The following is a 25,935-nucleotide window of genomic DNA, read 5'->3' on the forward strand; positions in this document are numbered from 1 at the left end:
ATAGTATTCTTTATTCCAGTCAGTGTATGTTTAATTTCTAGTTGGTTCTTTATCATAACATCGAGGGTCTCATTAGATTTCTTATAGATCTCATTAAGTTTATCGGCAGCTTCTAGACAGTTCTTGAGAGACCTTAAAAGTGTGGTTCTGAATTCTATATCCTCCATTGACAATTTTGTCTTGTTTCTTTGTCTCCGCATTTTTTTTATGCTTTCTTGGTGCACCCCCTAGTGGTCTTTGTGCGCAGTCTTGTTGTAGTTAAGCCTTGATTATTGTAGTTAATACTGGGGGGATTTGACCTCCAGGACAATTGGCTGTGAGAGTCAGCTGTGTCTGCAGTGGGAAAACTTCTGTCCTCTGGGGAGGTGCTAATCTAGCCTTTGCCTGAGGCTATCCGGCAAATGGCTCTGTGCAGGGCTTGGGCAGGGCGGGCGGAAGGAGCAGTTATGGCTGCTCTCAGTCCCGTCCCCAGAGGCTCTGCCTCTCAGAGTCCCAGCAACCGATACAAACCTCGGAGAGAAAGCTGCCCTCGCGTTCCGACTGATGCCAGACAGTCCTGCTTCTCCCGTTTGAGTCTGGGTCCCTAGAGACTAGCCCAAAACTGGAGCTCAGGGCCTGAGCCTCCCTCCCAATTGAAAAAGACAACCGCACCCTCAGCCACCAGCCCGCTCCGTGTGCACCTCCGCACCTTTGAATTTTCCGCACTGCGCCTCCTCTGAGTCCTGGTATGCTGTTCTCTTTCCTTCTAGTTGAAGAATTTCCCCTCAGCCAGCTTTCCTGTGGTTCTGGGTGATGTCCGTTCCCTCTTTTAGTTGTATTTTTGAAGTGGTTGTGCGAGGCAGCATTCTCCAGCGTTTACCTATGCTGCCATCTTGGTTCTCCCTACAAAAACTTTGTATAGAGGTTTTTAAATGGTCAGCATAATGTAAAAATTTGATTGATCTAAATACACATCCAAAGCATAATAAAATGTTAACTTTGTGGCATTCCCCAAATTGGGATATGAGGCTATAGCAGCTGTGGGCAAACTACGGCCCGCGGGCTGGATCGGGCCCGTTTGAAATAAATAAAACTAAAAAAAAAAAAAAAAAAGACCGTACCCTTTTATGTAATGATGTTTACTTTGAATTTATATTAGTTCACACAAACACTTCATCCATGCTTTTGTTCCGGCACGCCGGTCCAGTTTAAGAACCAATTGTGGCCCTCGAGTCAAAAAGTTTGCCCACCCCTGGGCTATAGTGTCATAAAGGAGACACTTTGAGTTGAAATTAAAATGAGATTGCACTGAGTGTAATTATTTTGTTTTTACTTTTACTGCTTCCCATGAGTATAATATTTTATTATTTACTTAATATGTTTACATAATTTGTTTAGTTTTCCATTTTTACAGAATTAATCACACCTTTTCATTGTTCATCTGACAGTTCATACATTTGAATAAAATGACATTGATATCAAGTATTACTAAATAATTAAGAATGCAGTGATTTGCAAAGCTTGTCTTTGCTTTTGGAAATGGCATTTCAATGCCATTTGATTGCTCTAATTTTCTATATGTACTTAAAGTATTATTAATTATGGAGATAACATTAATAAGCTTCATATCATACTTTTTAATAATTTGGTTTTATCTGAATTTAAAAAGTAGAATTTTACAAACATATTTTAAACTCAAAGACTACTGAAAAGTATTTCCAGTGATTAGACTTTTAATAACTTAAAAATAATATATAATTCCTTTAACAGTGAAAATATATTTTGTTTATGGGCTATCTATAAATGTGTTTGTTTGTATGTAGATTTGTGAGTTTTAGAATCACTGATATATTGGTAGAATTAGCTTTTGAGCTAATAACTTTAGCTCTATTAATGAGCTTCTCATTCTCATTAATTCTTTTTACTCAAATAAGTAGACTTTCCACACTTTAGTTCTCATGGTTTAGGAAAGTAACTTGAGGCTAACAGAAGTGATTTCTTAATATTCGACAGTTAAAAATCTGGAGAACATTTATATCAGGCAGTTCCCCCCATACCCTGCTCTCTCACTAAGTAATTTTTAAAAGAGAAAATATCTTAATTACAAAATAAGCCAAGGAGAATATCAGAGGGATATCCGGTCATGAAACATATTAGTAAGAGCAATACCCTATGACATCTTTAGAATAGATGCCACAAATATTGTTCTTGTTGCATATTTCCTGAAAAATCGATCGTGCTTATCACTACTTTGAAATTAGTGTTTTATTAACACAACACTACATAATGTTATTAACTGCATTTATACAGAAGCACATAAGTTTCCATATTACAAAATGTTTGTTAACTACCATGTTAACAGAATTAGTTTCCTTTAATTTTCCCTCTATTTTTTTTGTATTTTTGCATTTTTTTTATTTATTGCTTAAAGTATTACAAAGGGTATTACATATGTGTCCATTTTATCCCCCCGCCCTAGACAGTCCCCTAGCCTCCCCTATCCCCCAGTGTCTTATGTCCACTGGTTATGCTTATATGCATGCATACAAGTCCTTTAGTTGATCTCTTACCCCCCTACCTCCTGCCCCCCCCAACCCTCCCCGGCCTTCCCGCTGCAGTTTGACAATCTGTTTGAGGCAGCTCTGCCTCTGTATCTATTATTGTTCAAAAGTTTATAATGGTCTCTATTATCCATGAATGAGTGAGATCATGTGGTATTTTTCCTTCATTGACTGACTTATTTCACTTAGCATAATGCTCTCCAGTTCCATCCATGACGTTGCAAATGGTAAGAGTTCCTTCCTTTTTACAGCAGCATAGTATTCCATCGTGTAGATGTATCACAGTTTTCTAATCCATTCATCTACTGATGGGCACTTAGGCTGTTTCCAGATCTTAGCTATGGTGAATTGTGCTGCTAAGGATATATTTTTGCATTTTTAGAAACATTCTAAAAAGAGGTCCATAAGCTCCACCATACTACCAACAATATCCACTCCAAAATAAAAGGTTAGAACTCTATGAGAGGGAAGAGGAAAGGAGAGGGGGAGGGGGAAGAAGGAAAAAGGGGAGGAAGTGGAAAAAGAGAGGGGGAGGGAGAGGAATGGGTGTGGGGAGGAAGCAGTGACAATAGAGAGGAAGATGGTACTACTGATTCTTGGGGTCTCACTTTCCCTTACCTTCACGTAGTACTAGCAGAAGAAATATCCATGGGTAACATAACAGGTCCTGACTTTCCTTCTATGGAAGCAGGTAATAGGAAACTTCTTCACCTATGAACCTCACTACTCCAAGGTGCTGCTCTACTTAGGGAAGCTCCTTTGACATTTCCAAATTGTCTGAGTGTATTTCTGACATGGTTGAGGGTAATAGAAATTCTGAAATATGTATTTCAGCTCTCAGATTCTATTCCTAAGGAGTGAATCCTAATCTTCTCATCAGTACTTTTGGGCAATGTATCCATCCACTGCACCAGGTGCTCTGCCCTGAGAATGGTTTTGATCTCTTCTTTCTTATCTCTTCTCTTTTCCTCTCTCTCTCTTTCCTAGGGCTTCCCTCCCTCCTCCTGCTCCTATCTCCAGCTTGAGCACTGTCTCTCCAACTCTCATTATCTCTCTCCTTCCCTCCCTTACTGCTCCCTCCTTCCCAAGTTTCGCTCTCTTCCTCCCTCCCTCCGTCCCTCTCTGTCTTCTTTCCCTTTTTTTTTTTTATTTTTTCTCTCCCCACCCCCTGAATATGATAGTCAAATTATTCTCAGCCTAATGTGAGCTGAATATATATATATATATGTGGAGAAACATTTTTACAAATTAACATTTTTTAAACTTTATACTTCATAAACTTATGCTTTATAATTCTCTCAAGAATTTTTTTTATCTGAAAAGCATCCTTATAAATAGGTGTGAATAATTTTTAAGAGGCTCCAAATGTGAAACATGTTTTGAAAACCGTCTCTAGAACAAATATGTTATATGCATACTACAAATAAATTCACACATATAGTTGAAGGCTTCAATTATTTATATAGATTTTTTACACATTTTCTGAGTATGATGCTTGCAATGAAATCTAAGTCTCCCCTCCCCCCAATTATATACATTTAAAGGAAATACAAAAATAGTATTTATTCCTCTAGGTAACTATCTGTAATGTGAAGAAGCATTATTAGCATAATTATCTTCATGATAACATGATGTTCCACTATTGAATTCTTAAACCATGTGTCAGTAAGGCGTGTGTACTGCTCATGATAAAAAAATGCAATAACTGCAATTGGAATATTATCAAAAATGAATCATGTATTTATTCCATTCATGATCCTCCTTTGAAAAAATCTCCAGTCTCCTAATTTTTAAACTCAGACTTCATTAGCATATTGTTAATACATAAAGAACTTTCCCACTAGTACATTGAGATTTTAGATTTTTTTATAAACATTTTGTGGAATTTCTCCTATATCATTGTAAATTTTGACACTTTTCCACATAATGTTTTTATGCGATATAAGAAGTATTTGATTTCTGCTTAATTTCGTATAACATTACTTTGGAAATCATTTCAGACCTATTAATAAAAATATTTTTTACCGTGTGAACTTTTTCCCCAAAAAAGATAGTTATTTCATGAACATATCAAGTCTTATATCATACACATTTGCATGGATGTGTATTCTGAATGTGAATCAGCAAGACATGTAATGTCTAAAGTAGTATCCATCATGCTCCTCCATCAACAAAATAAAATGCTCATCAACAGCTGAAGCTTCTTGGCGTGCATCTTTTTCTCTGGCTGGAAAGTATTATTTGTTTCCATTCTTTCCGTCTTCCTGTGTTTTACTATGTTTCTCTTTAGTTCTTATTTTATTTGAGTGGTGAGTGAGCATAATACTTTGTGACTCTTTCTTCTCTAGTAGGAAATATTTTCAACTCTTGAACTTGATCACTCTGTGAATGCAGACTTTCTTGGATACCATTCAATGGGTGTTTTGGGGCCACCTGTTAGGTCCCAGGTCCTGTAATGGACACATATTTTTTAAAAAATAAGGATGTAATATTAATTATCCTCTAAAACTTAAATATATGGGGCACCTGAAGAGATAGCAGTACATTAACACAGAAATATTACCTTATCTGAAAGTAAATTTACTGAGCAAGTTCTTGAAATCCAACTTGGGGCTATCAACCTCATTAATACCTAACAATAAAGGCTCCTTAAATAAACTAAAAGGCTCTTTATATAAACTAAGGACAACAGGTCATTGCAAATAGTGAAATGTATTTAATTTAATATAATAATATATATAAACATTCATTGTAAATAGTTAAATTAAATATTATTATAAAAACTGTTGAATATATTCTTCATTTAATAATATAGGTTATATTTGTATGTGTGAAATTTTTTTAAAATATATTTTATTGATCTTTTTACAGAAAGGAAGGGAGAGGGATATTTAGTTAGAAATATCGATGAGAGAGAAACATTGATCAGCTGCCTCCTGCACACTCCCTACTGGGGATGTGCCTGCAACCAAAGTACATGCCCTTGACCGGAATCGAACCTGGGACCCTTGAGTCCACAGGCCGACGCTCTATCCACTGAGCCAAACCGGTTTGGGCCTGTATGTGTGAAATTTGATAATTTAGTTGCTTATCTGTTGCATTTTTTTAGCATTGCAATATAATACCATGTTATCAACTCTTGCATTTCGTATTTGATTTTTGTCCCATTGAAATCATCAAGGAAACTTTTATTTAAAAAAAAATCAAGAATATCTGGTTTCTCTTCAGATCACATAAATCTTTCACCTTTTACTAAAAAAAATCAAGAGCTGCATCAATTGTGTAAATAACCTTTTTTATCATTTTCTTTCTTGAATTTACCTGTTATTTTTTTTTTGCTTTCTTATACTGTGATTTTTAGTACTTCTCTAGGATAATTTTAATATATATGATGAAATTGTATTTTTGGCTGTATTTGCAATTTTACTCTGAAATTGATTTTACTGCAAATCCTACAATCAGCAAGACACTGACTCAAAGCAAATTGCCATTATAAGTAAGAAATGGAATCAAGATGTGAAAAATATATTTTTTAGAGCAGACAAATTTAATACATTGTCATTAAGGATATTTGCTTGTAATTATTTGTTTTGCTTCAATATACCACAGAAACTCATGTAAGGAATTCTTGAATAATTAGGACACATATGACTACAGAGAATAAGAAAGTAGTAGGGTCAGTCAAGAGCAGGACAGAAGATTTAAAAAAAAAATGGCCAAAAACTTTTAAAAGACACAGATAGTATAATGTGCTTGTAAAGCAAATTATGTAAATGCTGTTAAATAATGTTTATATACAGATGTACTTATGCAGTTTTAGAGATGTAAGTTGAGGCAAATCTAACATACTATAAAGAACACATTTTATTACAAAGGGAATGAAAAACCATTGAAATTTCCAGTTTAAAATAACTGGTCATATTGTATTTAAGATAGACTTTGTCAGCAGCAAGATCAATTGATCTAGTGAGCAAAAACTGGAGGAAAAGAGGCAAGTAAGGAAGCTACAGCCATTTTTAAGGAAGGGTAGCGTATTAGATTGTTGCTACACATGAAATTAACCATCAGAGGTGGTCAGGCAGGACAAAAACAAATGGACCGATCAACTATATAAAAAAATCACCAATCCACTATGTAACAAAGAAGAAAAATTGACTCTATGTCAAAAACTGTTTGTTTTTTAATGAAGAGTTAAAGGCAGATAATTTCTAACTTGGGAGATTAAAAGATGATAAAGACAGAGGTTGAAAAATGAAGACTGGAATAGAAGAGGCAGACTGGGGCAGGCATGTGTACAATCTAAGATGCCTATGGCAAATATAGCTGAGGCTACACAGCAAGAAAATGCACAGATGAAAAGAAGTACATTGCTGGGGATATTTATGTTTGCTTTCCCTTGTCTGATAAGTCTTATTGGAAATGAAGTAAAGAAAACAGTAAGGGTGACTTTTAAAAGTTGATTGAAGTGGGTATATGTACAAAACAGTAAAAATAAAGGAGAATTAATACTTTAGGGAAAGATAATGAGATTCTGACTATCTATAGGACATCCAGATGGAGATAATCTGAAAAGATGGTGTTGATCTCAAACTTTAGCTGCAAAGTACATCAATCCAAACTGGATCTGGAGATTAGTTAACCTTTGACATATAAGCAGAAGCTGAAGCAATGAGAATAAATAAATTTCTTTGGGAAATTGTATAGGACAAAGGAAGGTAGAATTTTAGAAAAAAAAATGGAAGGAATGACAAAGAATGGTGTTAATAAAGTTCTGATGAGAGATCTAGAAGGAAGGTGGAAAGAGCTAATACTATACTTTATAGAACTAGTAAAGTATGTTTTGAAAGAATCCAAAGAAGAAAATAATTCAGTACAGAGGCTGTGACTAATAACATAAAACATATTCTAGATTCCTCTGTAAGGAAAAAGATATATAATGGAATGACAAATCATGAGATCAAAAAGACTTCATTGCGAAAATCTTATATAAGAGATGAGAGAAGAGCTCAGATTGAAGTATGTTAAGAAGTTAAAGTAAATAACAAAAGGGTGCCTTCTATTTCATGGAAAGCCATAATAGTGTGCAGAGATAAGGGAGGGTTATTTTTCTTGGGAAAGGCCTGAGGGTCTCTCTAGATTAGCTTAAACAGTGAAATAACAATAGATTCAAGTTATTGAAAAGGGTTTTAAAAAGATGGGTGTGGACTGAAGTAACAAAAATCAGTGGAGGAATGGGAAGAGAGAGAGGCTTCTGAGAAGAGTGAATATGCATGTATGTGTGTGTGAGTGTGTGTGTTTATAGAATTAATTTTTTGTGTGAAAGTATTGAAAGTGATGCAGTTCTTACCCAATGGATTAATTTTTTTCTGAAGGAAGTAGGAGATGGTTACACAGGAAAGTGCTCATATCAGCAGAAGAATGGAGATGCACAAACATCAGTGAAAGGTATGAAAGGGCAAGAGGATTAAAGAGTAGTGCCAGGGGCCCTACCCATGTTATAAATCATTTATCTGAAGTCATCCAGCAGAACTAGAGTTGCTAATCATTATTAACTTATTGGACTTAGAGCTGAAAAGGTAGACTGTAAGGTTGATTAAATTTTAGAATTTTTCAAGAGTAACTTTCTCCTTTTCATTAACCAAACATCTGATATTTGCCAATTTGGCATATAACAATTTCAAATAAATGAATCTAGTAAAGGTTATCTCCACAGAGGGCTGCCCTAAATGGTAAATCAATAGTTGGCTTTGTTTTTCTTAGACTCACGCTGCCTTCAGAGCAGGGGCAAGCACTAGCACCAGCCATGAGGACCAGGAAACAGAAGTAACTCTAAGAGAATAGGTCAAACTGCATTTGCTATGCTCTCAGTGAGTCCCTGTCTATGAGAAAGGCTCCTTCAAGTTGTCTATCTAAAAACGGTAAATTGTAGAGTGCATGAGCCATCCCGAGGTAAAAATTCCTGTTGTGTGTTTTTTCTCCCCCAAAAATCAGAACATAGATGAGTCCAGAAGCACTTTTCCAAAATAGTACTTCTTCTGAGGTTGACCTTTACACTGAATGTCATTTTCTGTATAGAATCATTTTATGACCAGAGGCCTTTATAACTGATTGCTGATTCCAAGAGTTCAAAAGAAAGTTATGAGAATACAGCATCGATGTTCATTTCAAAAATGCTCAAATCAAGACCACCCAACTCATGCACTCAACCTCTCTCTCTCTCTCTCCCTCTCTCTCTCTCTCTCTCACACACACACACACACACACACACACACACACACACACACACATGAGAGAGAGGTGCAGTTGGAGAGAATACCCAATTCTTCAGATGGGATAATCTACCATCTCTTTGACCACAAAAGCAGGTCTGCTTCCCCATAATGTAATACATAGGACTTTGAAATTTTCCTTTCTATGACCATTAGATATAGTTATCCCAGAAGGTGTCTGGTTGGTTTTATTTAGAATTACTGTCAGGTGCTTCTCAAGAGTGACTAACCATTTGTCTCCAATATGTTTGCACACTGCTGACAAAAATGGCAACAATCATTTTAGTTATTGACACCATATGATGACAGTTAATACAAATTTCATTGCCCCATACCTATGTGTTCTCTTCTCTACAACAACTTCTCTGCCTGGTATCCCCTTTTATTTATGACACTGCCTTAAATGCATCCTCTCTATCTATCATCTCTAGAGCAGAACTCCAACACTGATGTTGAGCTGCAAAAATTGACTATGTCTCTATGGGTTATTTCTCGTGCACAAAGATTCTGATTGCTTGGTACTTGTACCATACTAGTAGTTATGTATTCAAATTGCCTATAACATGATATGTACATTTATACTTAATAGGTCTTTTCCTCCAAATTATCAACTTTCTAGAATGTACTTTGAAAGTCCTATATGGTCAACGAATGTTCCTTTAATGTTACTCCTTGTTTTTAATATATTATTTTACCATATAACAGTATTATTTTCTTTTATGCTACATAACTCAGGGTATGGAGGTGGCACTGGTATCACCCTTGCTTCCAAACATCACTTTCAAAATATTGCTTTTCTATTATTTGTTAAAAATTCTGCTTCCTCTGAGTAACCTGTTATGTGTCAATTGCTTTCCCATTACTTTCCAATAAGGATTATATACTTACCTCTGCTAAACCTCTATAATCCTTTAACAGCTTAAGCTCCTGCATTACTTTCCTCTATTGCATTCAAACTCTTCTCATTAATATATGCTATATGAACATCCATGTGAAAAGGCCATCTGTCGCAGTGCTTCTCTTCCATTCCACTTCAATAACCCATATAGAGTCTCAGCCCAGAATTTTTTATCATCTAAAAACGAGTCATCTCTTAAATCACAAACTCAAACAAGCTATTTTCTAGTTACAACCTCTTAACTCACAATAGGCTTATACAAGTTAATAACTGAACATTCTATTAAATTATTCTTTCGCTTTATCAGATTTTCCATTCTCTAGCATAGCTAGTTATAGACTATCCATCATCAACTTCATTTATTTAGTTATTTTCTGAAGAATTTTCTTCATTGATATATTCTGAATACATTTGATTATCTCACAGGATATTACACTTTTATCATCTAAATATCAACTCTATTAAAAGGCAACCATATGTCTTATCCATATGCAAGAAATAAGGTGCTTCTAAAAAAACAAAATCTCAAAACAAACAAAATTGGAATAAAACTGTGACTTAGATTGCTCATTATCAGTCTCAACTAGGCTCTAAATTTTCTGGAAATATCACTACAGTGATAGATCCAGGCAGTGTAGATTAACATTTTGGAGAGCATCTGACATGACACTTTTGGTCAAAACAAGGTCAGAAGTTTTAGTAAAAGTCTTAACTTTCACATATTGGGGAAAGTCAAGAAATTGAATGCACTCCTGTACTGAGAGAAAATCCAAAGATCTAAAAACACTGCATGCATTGCAGTGGGGAACATTCTGTAATTGGTTTTCCTTTCATGTAGTCACTCATTATATCACTTTAATTGGCCATATGTGTGGTAGGTAGAATAAGGTCCCCCTCCTCACAATGTCCACGTTGTAATCTGTAAAATCCGAAAGGCTTTGCAGACGGGATTAAGTTATGAACACTGAAGGGGGAAGGGGATGTTTTGGATTGTCTGAAGGAATTAAATCTAATCACATGGGTGATTAATATTGGAGGACATTCTCTGGCTGAGTTCACAGAGAGGGAGATGAGACTATAGAAGGATGGTCAGAGAGGGGCAATGCCACTGCCTTTGAAGATGTAGGAAGGAGTGTAGGTAGCCTCTGACTCTGAAAGGGCCAGAAACACCTCAAAAGAAGCCAAGACTGCAAAAACCTTGATTTTAGCCCAGTGAACTCATGTCAGACTTCTATGGAACTAAAAGATAATAACTTTGTCAGTTTTCAGTTACTAAATTTATGGTAGCTTGGTAAGCAGCAATGGAAACTACTACATATAAAAATGAATTAAACTGAAAACACTGATTTTAGGTATGATTAGCAATGTTACGTTAGCTCTATCACTGCTACGTATCTGACTCTAGAATTTTTATGAAGATGCAAATTTTATGAAATTGGGCAACCCTCATGTGAAACTGATGAGATACAGTGTCTACATCACTTTTACTTTGACTCAAAATTTAGGCAATCAAATCTTTACTGTGATCCTGAAATGGTAATATGCTTTCACTGCAATGGTTTTGTGAAATGGCTTAACATCTTGTAGAAAAGCTTACCTATTTATATATTTTATGTTCATAGTTGTCTTGCTATTTGTAAATTTTTTATTCATATATATATTCAGAAAAGGTTTATCAAATATCTAATACATATACAAGTAGAATTTTTTTTAGATTCTTAATTAAATCTTTATTGTTCAGATTATTACATTTGTTCCTCTTTTTTCCCCCCATAATTCCCCTCCTCCCAGTTCCCGCCCCACCATCTGCCCTCACTCCCCACCCACTGTCCTCATCCATAGGTGCACGATTTTTGTCCAGTCTCTTCCCGCATCTCCCACACCCCTTTCCCCCCCAAGAATAGTCAGTCCATTCCCTTTCTATGTCCCTGATTCTATTATGATCACCAGATTATTTATTCACTTGATTCTTAGATTCACTTGTTGATAGATGCATGTTTGTTGTTCATAATTTGTATCTTTACCTTTTTCTTCCTCTTCCTCTTCTTAAAGGATACTTTTCAGCATTTCATATAATACTGGTTTGGTGGTGATGAACTCCTTTAGCTTTTCCTTATCTGTGAAGCTCTTTATCTGACCTTCAGTTCTGAATGATAGCTTTGCTGGATAAAGTAATCTTGGTTGTAGGTTCTTGGTATTCATCACTTTGAATATTTCTTGCCATTCCCTTCTGGCCTGCAAAGTTTCTGTTGAGAAATCAGCTGACAGTCATATGGGTACTCCCTTGTAGGTAACTGAGTTTCTTTCTCTTGCTGCTCTTAAGAGTCTCTCTTTGTCTTTTGCTCTTGGCATTTTAATTATGATGTGTCTTGGTGTGGTCCTCTTTGGAAAAGTAGAATTTTATTAAGTATAATTGAATACAAAAGTTAATTAAAAAAAAACCCAAGTTTATAATATCACTAGAAGCTTGGTGCTCGAAATTCATGCACAGGGGTCGAGGTGTCCCTCAGCCTGGCCCGCACCCTCTCCAATCTGGCACCCTCTCCAATCTAGACCCTGTGGGATCAGGCCTAAACCAGTAGTTGGACAGCCCTCTCACAATCCAGGACTGTTAGCTCCTAACAGCTTGCCTGTCTGCCTGCCTGATTGCCCCTAATCACTTCTGCCTGCCAGCCTGATCACCCCTAACTGCTCCCCTGCTGGCCCGATTGACGCCTGACTGCTCCCCTGCTGGCCCAATCACTCCCAACTGCCCTCCCCTGCTGGCCTGATCGCCCATAACTGCCCTCCCTTGCCAGCCATCTTGTGACAACATGAGGGTGGCCATCTTGTGACAATGTTGTGCAATGCCACCGAGGCTTTTATTATATAGGATGTCATCCCACTAAATATTATGGGGTGTCTTTTCACTTATCCAGCTTTCCTAGTACTTTATTTTAAAATGTTATAGAGTTTACCAAGTGGAATTGCTATGAATTTTTAGGTTCTAGATTCTTACTGCTTTTATTCTATAACAGTGTATTTTGCAATCAAAACTGTATCAAAGAATCAGAGATTAATTATAGATATGAACTTTTATAAAATCAGGGGAGGCTGATTGAAAAGTCTTTGGATGGCAGTTGCTTCTGCATATGATATTGGGTTTGAAAAACCTATAGGTCAACCAATGAGGCAGCTGTGAAGGAAGGATGGATGTGAAACGGAAGAACAAACTGAAACCCATGAGGACAAATTAAAAGCAGTAAGGATAAAGCAGATCTTTTAAGGATGAGGAAGAGCATACTTACCTGAAAAAATGAACCTGCCTGCATATGTCTCTCATCTCCTCCAACTTCAGTGAGGCAGGTGAAATTCAGGAGACCCTAGTGTCCTTTGCTATGGAGCTGGAGATGTTTATTCACCCGGTTTAGGACTTGTAGAATCTACAGAAGGAGATTCAGGGGTAGCTGGAACATCTGTACCCCTGCTGCTACTTCACACCACATGGTAATTTAGCACATCATTCACAATGTGCTTGAGCTATGACTGTGCTTGAATACCGACACCAAATTCCAGAGCTTAAAACATAGCTTCTGCTTTACTTTAACTTTCCAAGTCTCATGTAATTTCTATCATGGGTTACCATATTCTACACCTAAAGAGGAATTTTGCAAAAAATTATTCCAACTTTGTTAGACTGGTTGCATAGTATGTAATATTTTTTAAAATTATATTGCATTGGCTTTATAATGATAAAGTAAAGTAATATTGATTTTAAATTTGATTTTGTATGTACTATCCTTTTGAACTCCTATTAATTTTAAAGACAGCAGTGAAAATTGCTGAATCTGTACTTTATTTTAAAAATACTCTTCAAATAATGACTGATTATCTCTTACTTTCCCATCCTTGCACATATATTATTTTTGGGGGTGGGGTTTCTTTCCTTATAGCATTGACCCGGAGCTTTAAGTACTGGCCAAGATCATGTTTCTTAATTATGAAAATCCCTATCTCACTCTAAAATTTAAAGGGGGTATATTTTAGGCCCCTTGAGATATGGAACTCTCCTAGATTTTCTGGGAACCCTAAATGCCATCACCTGTTCTTATAAAAGGGAGTCATGGGAGATTTAACTACAGAAGACAAAAAAGTGATGGAATTTTGGAGGCAGGGACTGCAGTAATTAACTTTAAAGATGAACTATAAACCAGATAATACAGTGATCTGCAAGCTGAAAAAGGCAAAGGAACAGATTATCCTCTCAGAGCTTCCAGAATTAACCAGCCCTGTTGACACAGTGGAAACTAATTAGTCCAGGGAAACTAATTTTGGACTTTTGGCCTCCAGAAATGTAAGACAAGAAATTTGTGTTGTTTAAAGCTACTGAATTTCTACATTTGTAGTAATTCATTATAGTAGCAATAGGAAACTAGTATAGTAACCTATGTAAGGAAGTAAAAAAAAAAAAAAAAGGCAGAAAAAAGAAAAAGGCCAGGTAAACTATTGGAAGCTAGTGCAGAAAGTATGTGCAGTAGAGTGAACAGAATAAGTCAAGAGTAAGCCTTGAGCCAGGAAGCCACAGGGGCATTTTATTTTGAGGATAATTTCTTCTTAAATATAATGTAAGGAATCTAAGCTACATCTGAGAAGTGGCTATTATTCTTTGTAAAAGGCTAATTGGAGGCGAACATATCTTGACTCCTAAGAGATGTAAGATTATTGAATTTACATTTATTTCAAATACATAAAATGAATAAATGATTATAAAATGGATAATTTAAAATATTGAAATAAAATAATTTTAGAAGCATTTAAGTCATTATAAAACAATAGTATTTTAAATATTAACAATTAGCCAATTAAAAATTATCCATTTATATGAAAAATCAATTGCAAAGTGTTAAAGTAACATGAATTTTGAGATGAAAGAATTGGAGGGGTAAAGAGAGGACCTTAATCTCTAGCCTTTATCTCTTTTCTCTAGTAAATATACATACATAACTTTCCAGGAAAAAAATAATCTTGCAATAATAAGAACTCTCTCCAAGGAATGCCTTAGCCAGGAATTGTGAACCTGAAATATTTGGACTTCTACTTCTAGATCACATGAACCCATGAAATATAAATGCTAATGAATGTGCCCATGTATATGTGTGTGTGTGCGTGTTTGAACCTGAAGATTACTTGCTTTCTTCCACTTCTCAAAGATGTGTAACTAAAGCCATTTCAATGTCTCAATGTAGAAACTTTCTACTACTTTTTTAATTAAAATATTATTTTAACTTATGGGATTTTAAGTTGGAATTTTAAACTTCAGTTTAAAACGTTTTGTGCCATGGCAATAAATCTTCTATAAAATTTAAAAACTTCTTCCAAACAGAACGCATAATGTACACATCTAAAACCAATATTCACATTTAGAGAGATAGCATTTTTTAAAGTTAAGAGTATCTCAGTTGCAGATTTGGGAACTTAAATGTTCGAAAGCCTGGGGAAATTGACCATTTTTATCTACCTTACTGAACGAAATGTGAATCAATCATAGTCCACCTGAAAAAGGAGCAGTCTGAATAAATCTTCAACAGACACTTTGAAGAAATGATTTCAAGCTACAGTAAGATGAGGTAGAGGGTAGCCTTTTTGAAGTCTCAATTGAACGCCTGAGGTGCTTGGTGAGATCTTTCCTGTCTGGTTACCCAGGGACTCCAAGGACCAGAGCATTGCATAACTGCTTGTCATTCAGTTCTTGTCTCTGTAGGAAGCAATCTTTCTTCAGCTGATGTGAGCATATGATTTTACTTTAAAAAAATCGATCTTTAACAGATTTGATTCGTTGGATTATATTCTTCACATTTTTATTTGTTCTTGATACTTAGTACAGAGCATTTAAAAATGGTCTGATTTAAAAGTCTCATTTCACAAATGATATAATTAGAGCTCAGAAAGTGTCAGTGACTTCCCTATGGACACATCTAATCATCTTAGCATAAGATAGAATATAATTTCATATATTCTGGTTTTTATCTGGGCACAGAAAATGGCAGAGAGGATAAGGTTCACAGGGAGAGAAAGATGGAATCACATGACACTCTCTAAAGGAGTAAAGAAACTGCTACAATTTACTCTATAGAACCAGGGCATTTGGTATTTTATTAATGGACACTATATATTTTTTAAGCCTCAGTCATTGGTACCTTAATCTTAATTATTTAACCCATAAAAGTAAGTCTAAAAAAATAACTTTATGAATGGATTGCATCTCAAGTTGTCCTAAAATCCAATGGTGTTGGCAGACAGTAATATCTTCATAGAACTTTTAAATTAAAATCTAACACGTGAATTTTATCACTCAGACATTTTAAATAGAATTGCCAAACTTAAATTTCAGTGTCTCTAATGTAGGTAATTATCTTAATAAGTACATTTTATTTCAAATGCAAAAATTTTCCCTAAACAAAAAATATTATTAATGTGTGTATAATTTATTCCATCATCTCTATATTTTAATCTAAACCTCTCCATAAAATTACAACATTCCAAGTAAATTGGCATTATCTCAAATGAATTGAATTTAGTAACTCAGCTTACTGAGTTGACTTATTTGACAGATAATTTTTGGTAATGAGAATATGTTCAGAGCAATAATTTTAATACAAACAGACACACATACATACATCCACAGAGACCAATTTTTCATAGTTGTCAGGTAACTGGGGCAATTGTATTCTTACTTTTCTAAACCCTGTCCCTAAGTCTTGTGTTGAACCATGGAGATAAGCATGTCTAAATCTCTGCCCCACCTATACACACCTATACTAAAAAAAGGTTAATACTCTTTATAATCAGGATAACTTCTATATTTTTCAGTGTTAGAATTTAAAGTTTTCTATTTGGTCCTAATAATAGTTTAGCACCAATCCATCCGATTTTCTATCCTTACACAGATCTGCACCTACCTGTTTCTATGGTTTGATTGAGCACTTAGTCTCTTTCTTTACTTTCTGTCATGATAAGGCCACAACTATGTGCATTGAAATTAACAATGAATGACTTATGGGTATTTACCAGGGGTTTGTCTGGATCTAAAGTTACATATTTATATCATTAAAGTAAAATATTTTAGAAAGCCACTTCCTAAATATACAGTTTGTTATTTGACAGAACTTCTTATCAACCTATTTTTCATTTTATCTATACTAAATCAAGGAGAGAAAAATTGATATAATTAGTTGAATTGCGTCTACATAAATATATGCTCATATATTTCATTATTCAGTATAAAAAATCCGAGGTTAAAAATGAAAGGAACAAAACTATAGGACTTAAAGTATATATTAAAATTTTAGCAAAGGATATCATTTCCACAAGTCTCTCTTTTTTTTATTGTTGATATTATTATAGGTACCCCTTCCCTTTGCCCCCTCGGCCTACGAATTTCTAGAGTAATTTCTATGAGTACACCAAAAAATATTGTGTTCAAAAGATTCAATGACTAGTAGTCCTTTCTTCCCCTTCCTAGTTGTAAACAGAGTATACAGAAAACGGGTCGGGTAGTATAAATGTAAATGTCTGCTTTGTACCAATGATACTATTGTAATTAACTAGTTATTGATAATAGAAAAGAAGAAAAAGGAAGGCCAGCATTATAAACAAGTTTTTTGTAAAACACTCAGGAGATGGTTAGCCAGAAAGGGCTTGGCCACTGCAAGCAAGCAGAAATTTAGGATATAAACCTCTAAACAGAGAAGTTCATTCTCTTATGCTCTGGGTTCCTTTCGAGATGCTTGGCTCATGGCTCACACTTGTCTTCCTGGCATTTTCTTGTGTTGTAATCAGCCATACAGACCACCCCACACAATGGACTAATGAACTGCAACAAGCCTGATGCTGAACTGGACCCGGTTCTAACATGGAACAGAAACGCCAGACACTGGGTCTGATCTTAGCTCTACTGAGGTCCCAGCCACACTTCCTCCATGACTGGACTAAGGGAATGGGACTTTACAAATAGAGTGATTTAATTCCATGCAAATGCAAATCACTCATCCTCCCATGTGAGTCTCAGACAATTCTCTTTTTGGGGGATATTATAAAAATCCACCCGCAGCAGCACCCAGTGGAGATGAGGACCCCTACTTTGTCGTTATCACTGATAGGTGTAGAACAGGCAAAATTCTACCCTCTTTGGATTTTTGGCTGGGCTTGAGAATTAAATTGACATAAGACATTAACAGGAGAAAAACATACAAATGTAAGTTTTATGTTACACAAGAGCCCTCATAAAGAAATGACGAAACAAGAAATGACAAAACCTAAATGCTTTGATACTAGGTTGAACAAAGAAAACCATTTGTGGAAAAGTAAGTGAACTATGGGAATGCTAAAGGAACATAATTATTTTAACAAGGTCTGTTTGTACAGAATTTCCCCTTGGCTATGACTCCCTGATGAAGAATGTTTCTTTTCTCCTGGTACAGAGAGAGGATCATTCACATGGGAGTTTTATCTCCTGTTTTCAGGAAGAAAAGCTAATATTAGAATGTTTTTCTTGCATCTGCTATTTCTCAAGTGCCTTTAGGTCAAAATCATCCTTATGCCAGAGTGGAATGTTTTGGAGTGGCATATTGTGTCACATTCATAGGATAATTGGAGAAAAGCAGCTCTAGATTTGAGGATCTGAGTATCTACCTCCATCCTGAAGCTTTGAACAGCCATTCCTAGGACAATATTGACATAGAAGACTAGATATGTTTAAGTGGGTTTGATTTCTCACAGTAGGGTGGAGTAGAGGAAAAAAACGAGAAGAAAAAGATCTCCAATGTTTGTGACTATTTAATAGACTGGTTCCACACAGAGAAACACGACACAACACACACCACACACCAGCAGGGCACACAGTGGGGAAGTCTGAATATAGAGTGCAAGAGACAGTGGCTGACTCTTCTAACAAAACCTCTTCACATGGAAATCTGAGACAGGGGAATAGAAGTTCCCTCAAGCTGCAATGTAGTGCAAGGCATAGCAGTTTACTTAGAAGGACTGTTAAACATATTATCTTATAATTAAATATATATATATATCTGGAATGAAATTGTGACCTCCTTGTTTATAGATCTACATTCAACCACTACGTTTAACATGCCGACCAGGGTCTTATAAATTTTAATAGAAAAGGTGCATATAATGCTAATTGTTTATAAGATTTTTAATTAACATAGCAGAAAGCAATATTGCTATGCTATTCAAAAAATACATGGAACAAGGTAAGGATTCGATACATTGCAGTTATTACTATTATCATTCTCTACTTCAGTTTAACCTTCTATTTAAAATAAGTGAATATTCTCTATGTTTTATTCTAGCCAAATAAAATCAATACACATGTCATATACTTTTATGAGTAAATATGACTCAAAAAATTTTATTGAAAATAGGTTTCAATAAAAACTTAAGTATTTAAATAGTTTTAGAACAAGAGAATGATTACCAATGAAACTTCATTGTAATTTTTCACCAATATCTACCTAAAACTGATTCTATATTTTAAAGTACAGGTACCACTAGAAATAATGAACTAATTCAACTTCTTAATTTAAGTATGGGGAAACAAAACATATGAGCCCTTGCTAGAATATATTACACTTCCCAGAATGTATTACAAATTTGACAGCATATTAAAAATAATGTTTCTGGAAAGTTAGAAAGCTTTTTTGAGCTTCACTTACCAACAGGTTAAAACACAGAAATTTTCCCTTTCTCTCTTTCTTTCTTTCTTTCTTTCTTTCTTTCTTTCTTTCTTTCTTTCTTTCTTTTTCTTTCTTTCTTTCTTTCTTTCTTCTTTCTTTCTTCTTTCTTTTTTTTTATTGCTTACAGTATTACAAAGGGTATTACATATGTGTCCCTTTTTTTCCCCCCGCCCTTGACAGTCCCCTGGCCTCCCCTATCCCCCAGTGTCTTATGTCCATTGGTTATGCTTATATGCATGCATACAAGTCCTTTGGTTGACCTCTTACCTCTTTCTTTCTTTCTTTCTTTCTTTCTTTCTTTCTTTCTTTCTTTCTTTCTTTCTTTTTCTTTCCTTTCTTGATTATGGTATTACATATATGTGCTTATCCCCCCCCCCCATTGCATTGTCCACCCCCGCCCCCAGCTCATGCCCTCACCCCCCTGGTGTCTGTGTCCATTGGTTGGGCTTATATACATGCATACAAGTCCTTTGGTTGATCTCTCCCCCTAACCCCCACCGTCCCCTACCTTCCCTCTGAGGTTTGAGCATCTGATTGATGCAACAATAAATTCAGCCTGAGGCACATTACAAAGATTATGGCAGGTTTGTAAACAAAGCAGAAAGGTCCTATTGTCTGTATATGCTACTTCTTTAATGTACTGTGTTGCCCATATTATCATAATTATCTCAGAACTATTTTTTCACTATCTGGGTGCATGAAAATTATATTTTAAAATAGCACCCAAACAAGAGAAACATTTCAGAAAGTATGATACCAATGTGCAAATGATCTGTGGCCTCCCTACACTTCCCTTTTCCTTAGGATCTTTTTGTATCATCTGAAGCCTCTAGATTCATTTGGTGTCCTCTTTCTCTCCAGACTAGGTATTCTGTGTTTTTACGTGACTGCTTTGCATCTGTTTTGTGGCTCACTAATTAGAAGTTTTCCTGTATATAAAAAATATATCAGCACTATATAAAATTGTAGTAGCCACTACTATTGTACATGTACCACTTTCAGGTATGTCACTAATGCAATTTATATATTTTCTTATGTGATTATCAAAACAAAATTGCAAAGTATTATTTTTAAACATATGAAATTTTCATTTCCTAAATAAAAATTATTTAATACTAGTGACCCGGCGCCCAAAATCGGGCAAGACCAGGGACCCCAGGGCTCCTCCATGGATTGCCCCAAAGAGGTAGGCCAGAGCTGGGGGTCCTGCTTCTGTGGCCCGCGCAGCTGTGGGAGCCCCAGGCCCCACCCACCCACGCATGCCTGCTGTGCACACAGTCCCCTTGTGACAGAGTGAGGGCATTATGGCATGAGGGTGTGATGACCACCCAGGCCAGTGGTCGGCAAACTGCGGCTCACGAGCCACATGCGGCTCTTTGGCCCCTTGAGTTTGGCTCTTCCACACAATACCACATGTGGGCGCGCATGTACAGTGCGGTTGAAACTTTGTGGCCCATGCGCAGAAGTTGGTATTTTGTGGAAGAGCCACACTCAAGGGTCCAAACAGCCGCATGTGGCTCGCGAGCCGCAGTTTGCAGACCACTGACCTAGGCTATTATTAGTATAGATTGGCAATTTATGTGTTTCACTTCATATTCTTTTGACAGTTTAAAAAATATGGAAGCAGATACTTATGACTAAGTTATTTATTCAAGGTCATTCATTTAGGGTAATAGTTTCCTTTCATCCTGAATATAGATGGTCTCTACAGAGTTATAGGCAATGATCAACTATTTCCAGTTTAATAACATGAAATATTTTATTGTTCAGAATATTAAGTGTCTAGCAAACTTTTATAAGGACATTAAATGAAGTGAAGTCTTTATGGTAGATGGATCATGGCCTCCTTAAGATGGACGAGTCCCAATTCTCAGAACCTGTGACTATGTTATCTTACATGGACAAGAGGACTTCGTATATGTGATTAAGTTAAACTCTTTAAAAAAAATGGCCCTGTATTATCTGGGTGGGACCAATGAACTTATCAGTGTGTTTATGAAGAGTTGTTTATATTGACTTTATTTTATTTAAATAATAAATTTTCTTCAAAATTTAACAGTGAGGCAGGCAAACAAATTATAGTTATATGTTGGTTATTCTAGACTTTGATTAATTTTATGGATAATTTATGTCACATTAGCTTTAATTGTTCACCATCTTGCTAACATGTTAATGGGGAAAAATGAAAGGCTCAAAGTGAACTAATTTCAATTATTTTTATGAATTATAGCACCTGTGATGAAAATTATGGTAAGACTTTTTTGAGGAATCTCAATATTATTTTCCGCAGGGGCTGCACCATACAACCCACCAATAGCACTTCTAGGTATTTATCCAAAGAAAATGAAAACACTAATTTGAAAAGATATATTCTTCTCTAAGTTACTTGCAGCATTATTTACAATATTCAAAATATGGAATGAATTAGATGTCTATTGATAGATGAATGAATGAAAAAGAGGTGGTACATATATACAATGGAATATCAGTCATAAAAAATGAAATCTTTCCATTTGAAACAACATGGATGGACCTAGAGAAGGTACATACAAAGGGAAATAAGTCAGATAAAGACAAATTCCTTATGGTTTCACTTATATGTGGAATCTAAAAAAAAAAAAAAAAAAAAAAAAAAAAAAAGAACAAACAGAACAAGAACAGACTCAATGAAACAGATCAAACTGATGATTTCCAGAAGTGAGGGGGGGGAGGGGTGAAAAGCGTGAAAGGGAATATAGTCAATGATATTGTGATAAGTTTGCACAGTGACAAATGATTACTAGACTCAGTGTATGATCACATTGTAAGGTATATAAATGTTGAATAATTATATTGTTCCCTTGAAAATAATAATATATTATATAACAACTAAGCTTAAATTTAAAAAAAATTCTAAGAAAAGGTTATAGCAAGGGATAGCATTGAAACCAATAGGTCAGGGTTAACTCATGTTTAAAATAAAATAAAAAATGTGAACGTGAGAGAAAAGGTGATTTGACAATGGAAGCAGAGAATAAGAGAGATAAGAAGATGTTACTCCGCTTGTTTAAAAATGGAGGATGGCCCTCACCGGTTTGGCTCAGTGGATAGAGCGTCGGCCTGCAGACTGAAAGGTCCCGGGTTCGATTCCGGTCAAGGGCATGCACCTTGGTTGCGGGCACATCCCCAGTAGGGGGCGTGCAGGAGGCAGCTGGCTGATGTTTCTCTTTCATGGATGTTTCTAACTCTCTATCCCTCTCCCTTCCTCTCTGTAAAAAATCAATAAAATATATTTAAAATGTAATAGAGGATGAAGCCACAGCCAAGGAATACAGGGGGCCCCTAGAAACTAAAAATGATATGGAAACTGATTCAATGTTAGAGTTTCCAGAAGGAACATTTCCAAACCCCAAACTAAGACAACAAATTTGTGTTTTATAAAATACTAAATTTGTGGAAATTTGTTACCACTGCAAAAATTTTTTCTCATTATAGCTTTATATAATGATTTATTTGATTGAGATATTAAATTTTATCACTTGAATTTAATAACTGACTATGATACTATGGTAGATTTCTGTAAAAATTACAGATGTAAAATAAACCTGGAGGTTAGACTATATGTTTAAATTAGTAAATTATTGTAGTTCAATTTATCCTCCTGATAGATTTACAGTTAAAGGAAGCAAACAAAACTTTAAAACCAAAGCCACCATTTCTAGGCTTTGGTGCTGACCTATTTGAATAAATATACACAAGAGTGTGTCTGAGTAATAAATGTATTGGTATAGGTCTTGCCTTTCTATTTTGAATCTTGTACTGAAAGGTGTGAAATACCTGGATCTGATAAAATGGCTTCACTAAATAGTGGAAATACGTTATGGAAAGAAAGAAGTAATCTCCCACTGGCTGACATAACCTTAGATGCAAGCGGTATTTCTATGCAAATTAGATGTTCCACTTGTGTTTTAAGAATTTCTTACATATCTAATTGGAATATTTTATGCTATCAGGTGATACCTGAATCAGAAAAACATACTTTATTGATATATTTTAATACTGATCAAGATTTACTGTTTAGCAAGCATTTTTAATTTCATATTCAACATCTCTAAGTTAAGTGGGGGCATTTTATCAGTCAATTTACCTTAGTCTCCATTAATATTATTTGTATTTTCCACTGTGTTTCCCTGTGTACTGTGTTTCTCACTTTAATGCCCTTAACACAGGGTGAAATTGTGACATATACACTTTCTCATATACATTCATCTTTCTTTTTAAACATTTTCTATAGGACAACATTTCTTTTGTATTCAGTGCTCAAGCTCAACATACAGAATCACTGAATATCTAACAGGCAATAACAGTAGAAACACTAAACACTCTTGATAAAAATGAATGAATCATAAATAACATGAATCTAATAAAGCGGAATTCAAAACTTTGTTAATGAGAAGATACAGATGTTTGAGAACATACTTTATTTTAAAAGTCATAAATCCTTAGTTGGGGTTTGGATTAAGCATTAACTTATATTAGCATACAAAAGAAAACTAGAAGAATATCCTATGGGAATTATGGAATCCATATTGTTGCACTTGAAAGTCTTAACTTTGATCCATATACATGTATGTAGATTTGAAACAAAATTACCTCACCCACATCCTCTTCCGCCTGTTCAGAAAAATCAATACTCAGATTATCCCCATGAATCATTTCCGTGAAATGTTATTTTTCCTTTACAAATGGAAGATGTTGCAAATGAAAAAAAAGTTTCAATTCCAGGTGCATCTTTATATTCATGACACATTTTTTCTTTGGCCCACTTTATATATAAAATACATCTATGTGCCCTAAAACTTGAACATTATGCATACTAATGCCTTATATCACTTTTTTTTGTGAACAGCATCTGAGTTACTATTTCCCTGATTTGTTTTCTCACCAAATATAGTCTAGAACTCTGCTTTTAATACTTATCATTTTTCCCCAGATTTCCATTTGTAACATAAACCCCTTAAAAATTAAAGAAGTACACTTAGGTGTGTTTATTTCCAGAATTCAGTTCTAAAAAAAAAAAAAAAAACCTTTTAAAAATATATTTATTGTAAAATAAAACACAAGAAAGTTAGACCACACAATCAAATGCATAGCTTAATCAATTATTATAAATCAACTATTACAAGTAACGGAAAAGAACTTTGGCAGCCACTTAGAGGCCTTTGCCTATGAGCCATGACAACCACAGACTGCCCCTCCTCTAATAAATAACCATTATTTGAACTTCATAATTCTCACTTCTTTGCATTTTATGGAACATGCTCACACAACGGTGCTTCTCTTCACCCTAGAGCAGTGGTCAGCAAACTGCGGCTCGTGAGCCACATGCGGCTCTTTGGCCCCTTGAGTGTGGCTCTTCCACAAAATACCACAAAATACCACAAAATACCACGTGCGGGTGCGCATGTTCAGTGCGACTGAAACTTCGTGGCCCATGCACAGAAGTCGGTATTTTGGGGAAGAGCCACACTCAAGGGGCCAAAGAGCCGCATGTGGTTAACGAGCCGCAGTTTGCCAACCACTGCCTAGAGTTTAGTCTTAACTCATTTTAGAAAACTTAATGTAACTTTACATCTCTTTTGATATAGAAGTTTTTCATAGATATTTCTAGCAGCTTGATAGATGGAGAAGAAGCACTGCTTAGTACGTACCTAAATGACCTATACCTACACCGGGGTTATCCAGGACTGTTTCCTTGGCTTTGTACAATTCAATATCTTAAAATAAATTCCTATTGTAAATCTAAAAATTAAGCACATGAACACAAGAAAATGAGAGAATTAAAAAATACATTAATAAATATAACACAATATTTGTTGCCAGAAATAAATAATACAAATTTAATAATATAATATATATGAAGATCTGCATTCATGCCTTCAAAAAATAATAAAAATAGCTACAACAACTATAAGAAGGAGCAGAAGCAAGGATTGGCATAGAACAGCCGTGCGCAAACTACGGCCCGCGGGCCGGATCCAGCCCGTTTGAAATGAATAAAACTAAAAAAAAAAAAAAAAAAAGACCGTACCCTTTTATGTAATGATGTTTACTTTGAATTTATATTAGTTCACACAAACACTCCATCCATGCTTTTATTCCAGCCCTCCGGTCCAGTTTAAGAACCCATTGTGGCCCTTGAGTCAAAAAGTTTGCCCACCCCTGGCATAGAAGGAAAGGAGTTAAAAAGTAAAGTTTTGAATCTTAAGAGCGAGCTGGGGTTTCATGGCTGACTTCGGGGAGAGCAAGGACTTCAGTGTCAATCTCTCTTTGACCAAGCCTCTAATAGGCATGGCGAAAGATGACATGATCTCTGTTTGAGTGAATGATTTTATGGTTCCTCAAAGAGTGTCTATCAAAACTGAATCAGACCTTAACATAATAAAAGCCTTATATGACATCATACTCAATGGGCAAAAGCTAAAACCTAAGAAGAGGATGGAGACAAGGATGCCTACTTT

This window comes from Myotis nattereri (assembly GCF_964212035.1).
Source record: "Myotis nattereri genome assembly, chromosome: 2".
Classification (NCBI taxonomy): domain Eukaryota; kingdom Metazoa; phylum Chordata; class Mammalia; order Chiroptera; family Vespertilionidae; genus Myotis; species Myotis nattereri.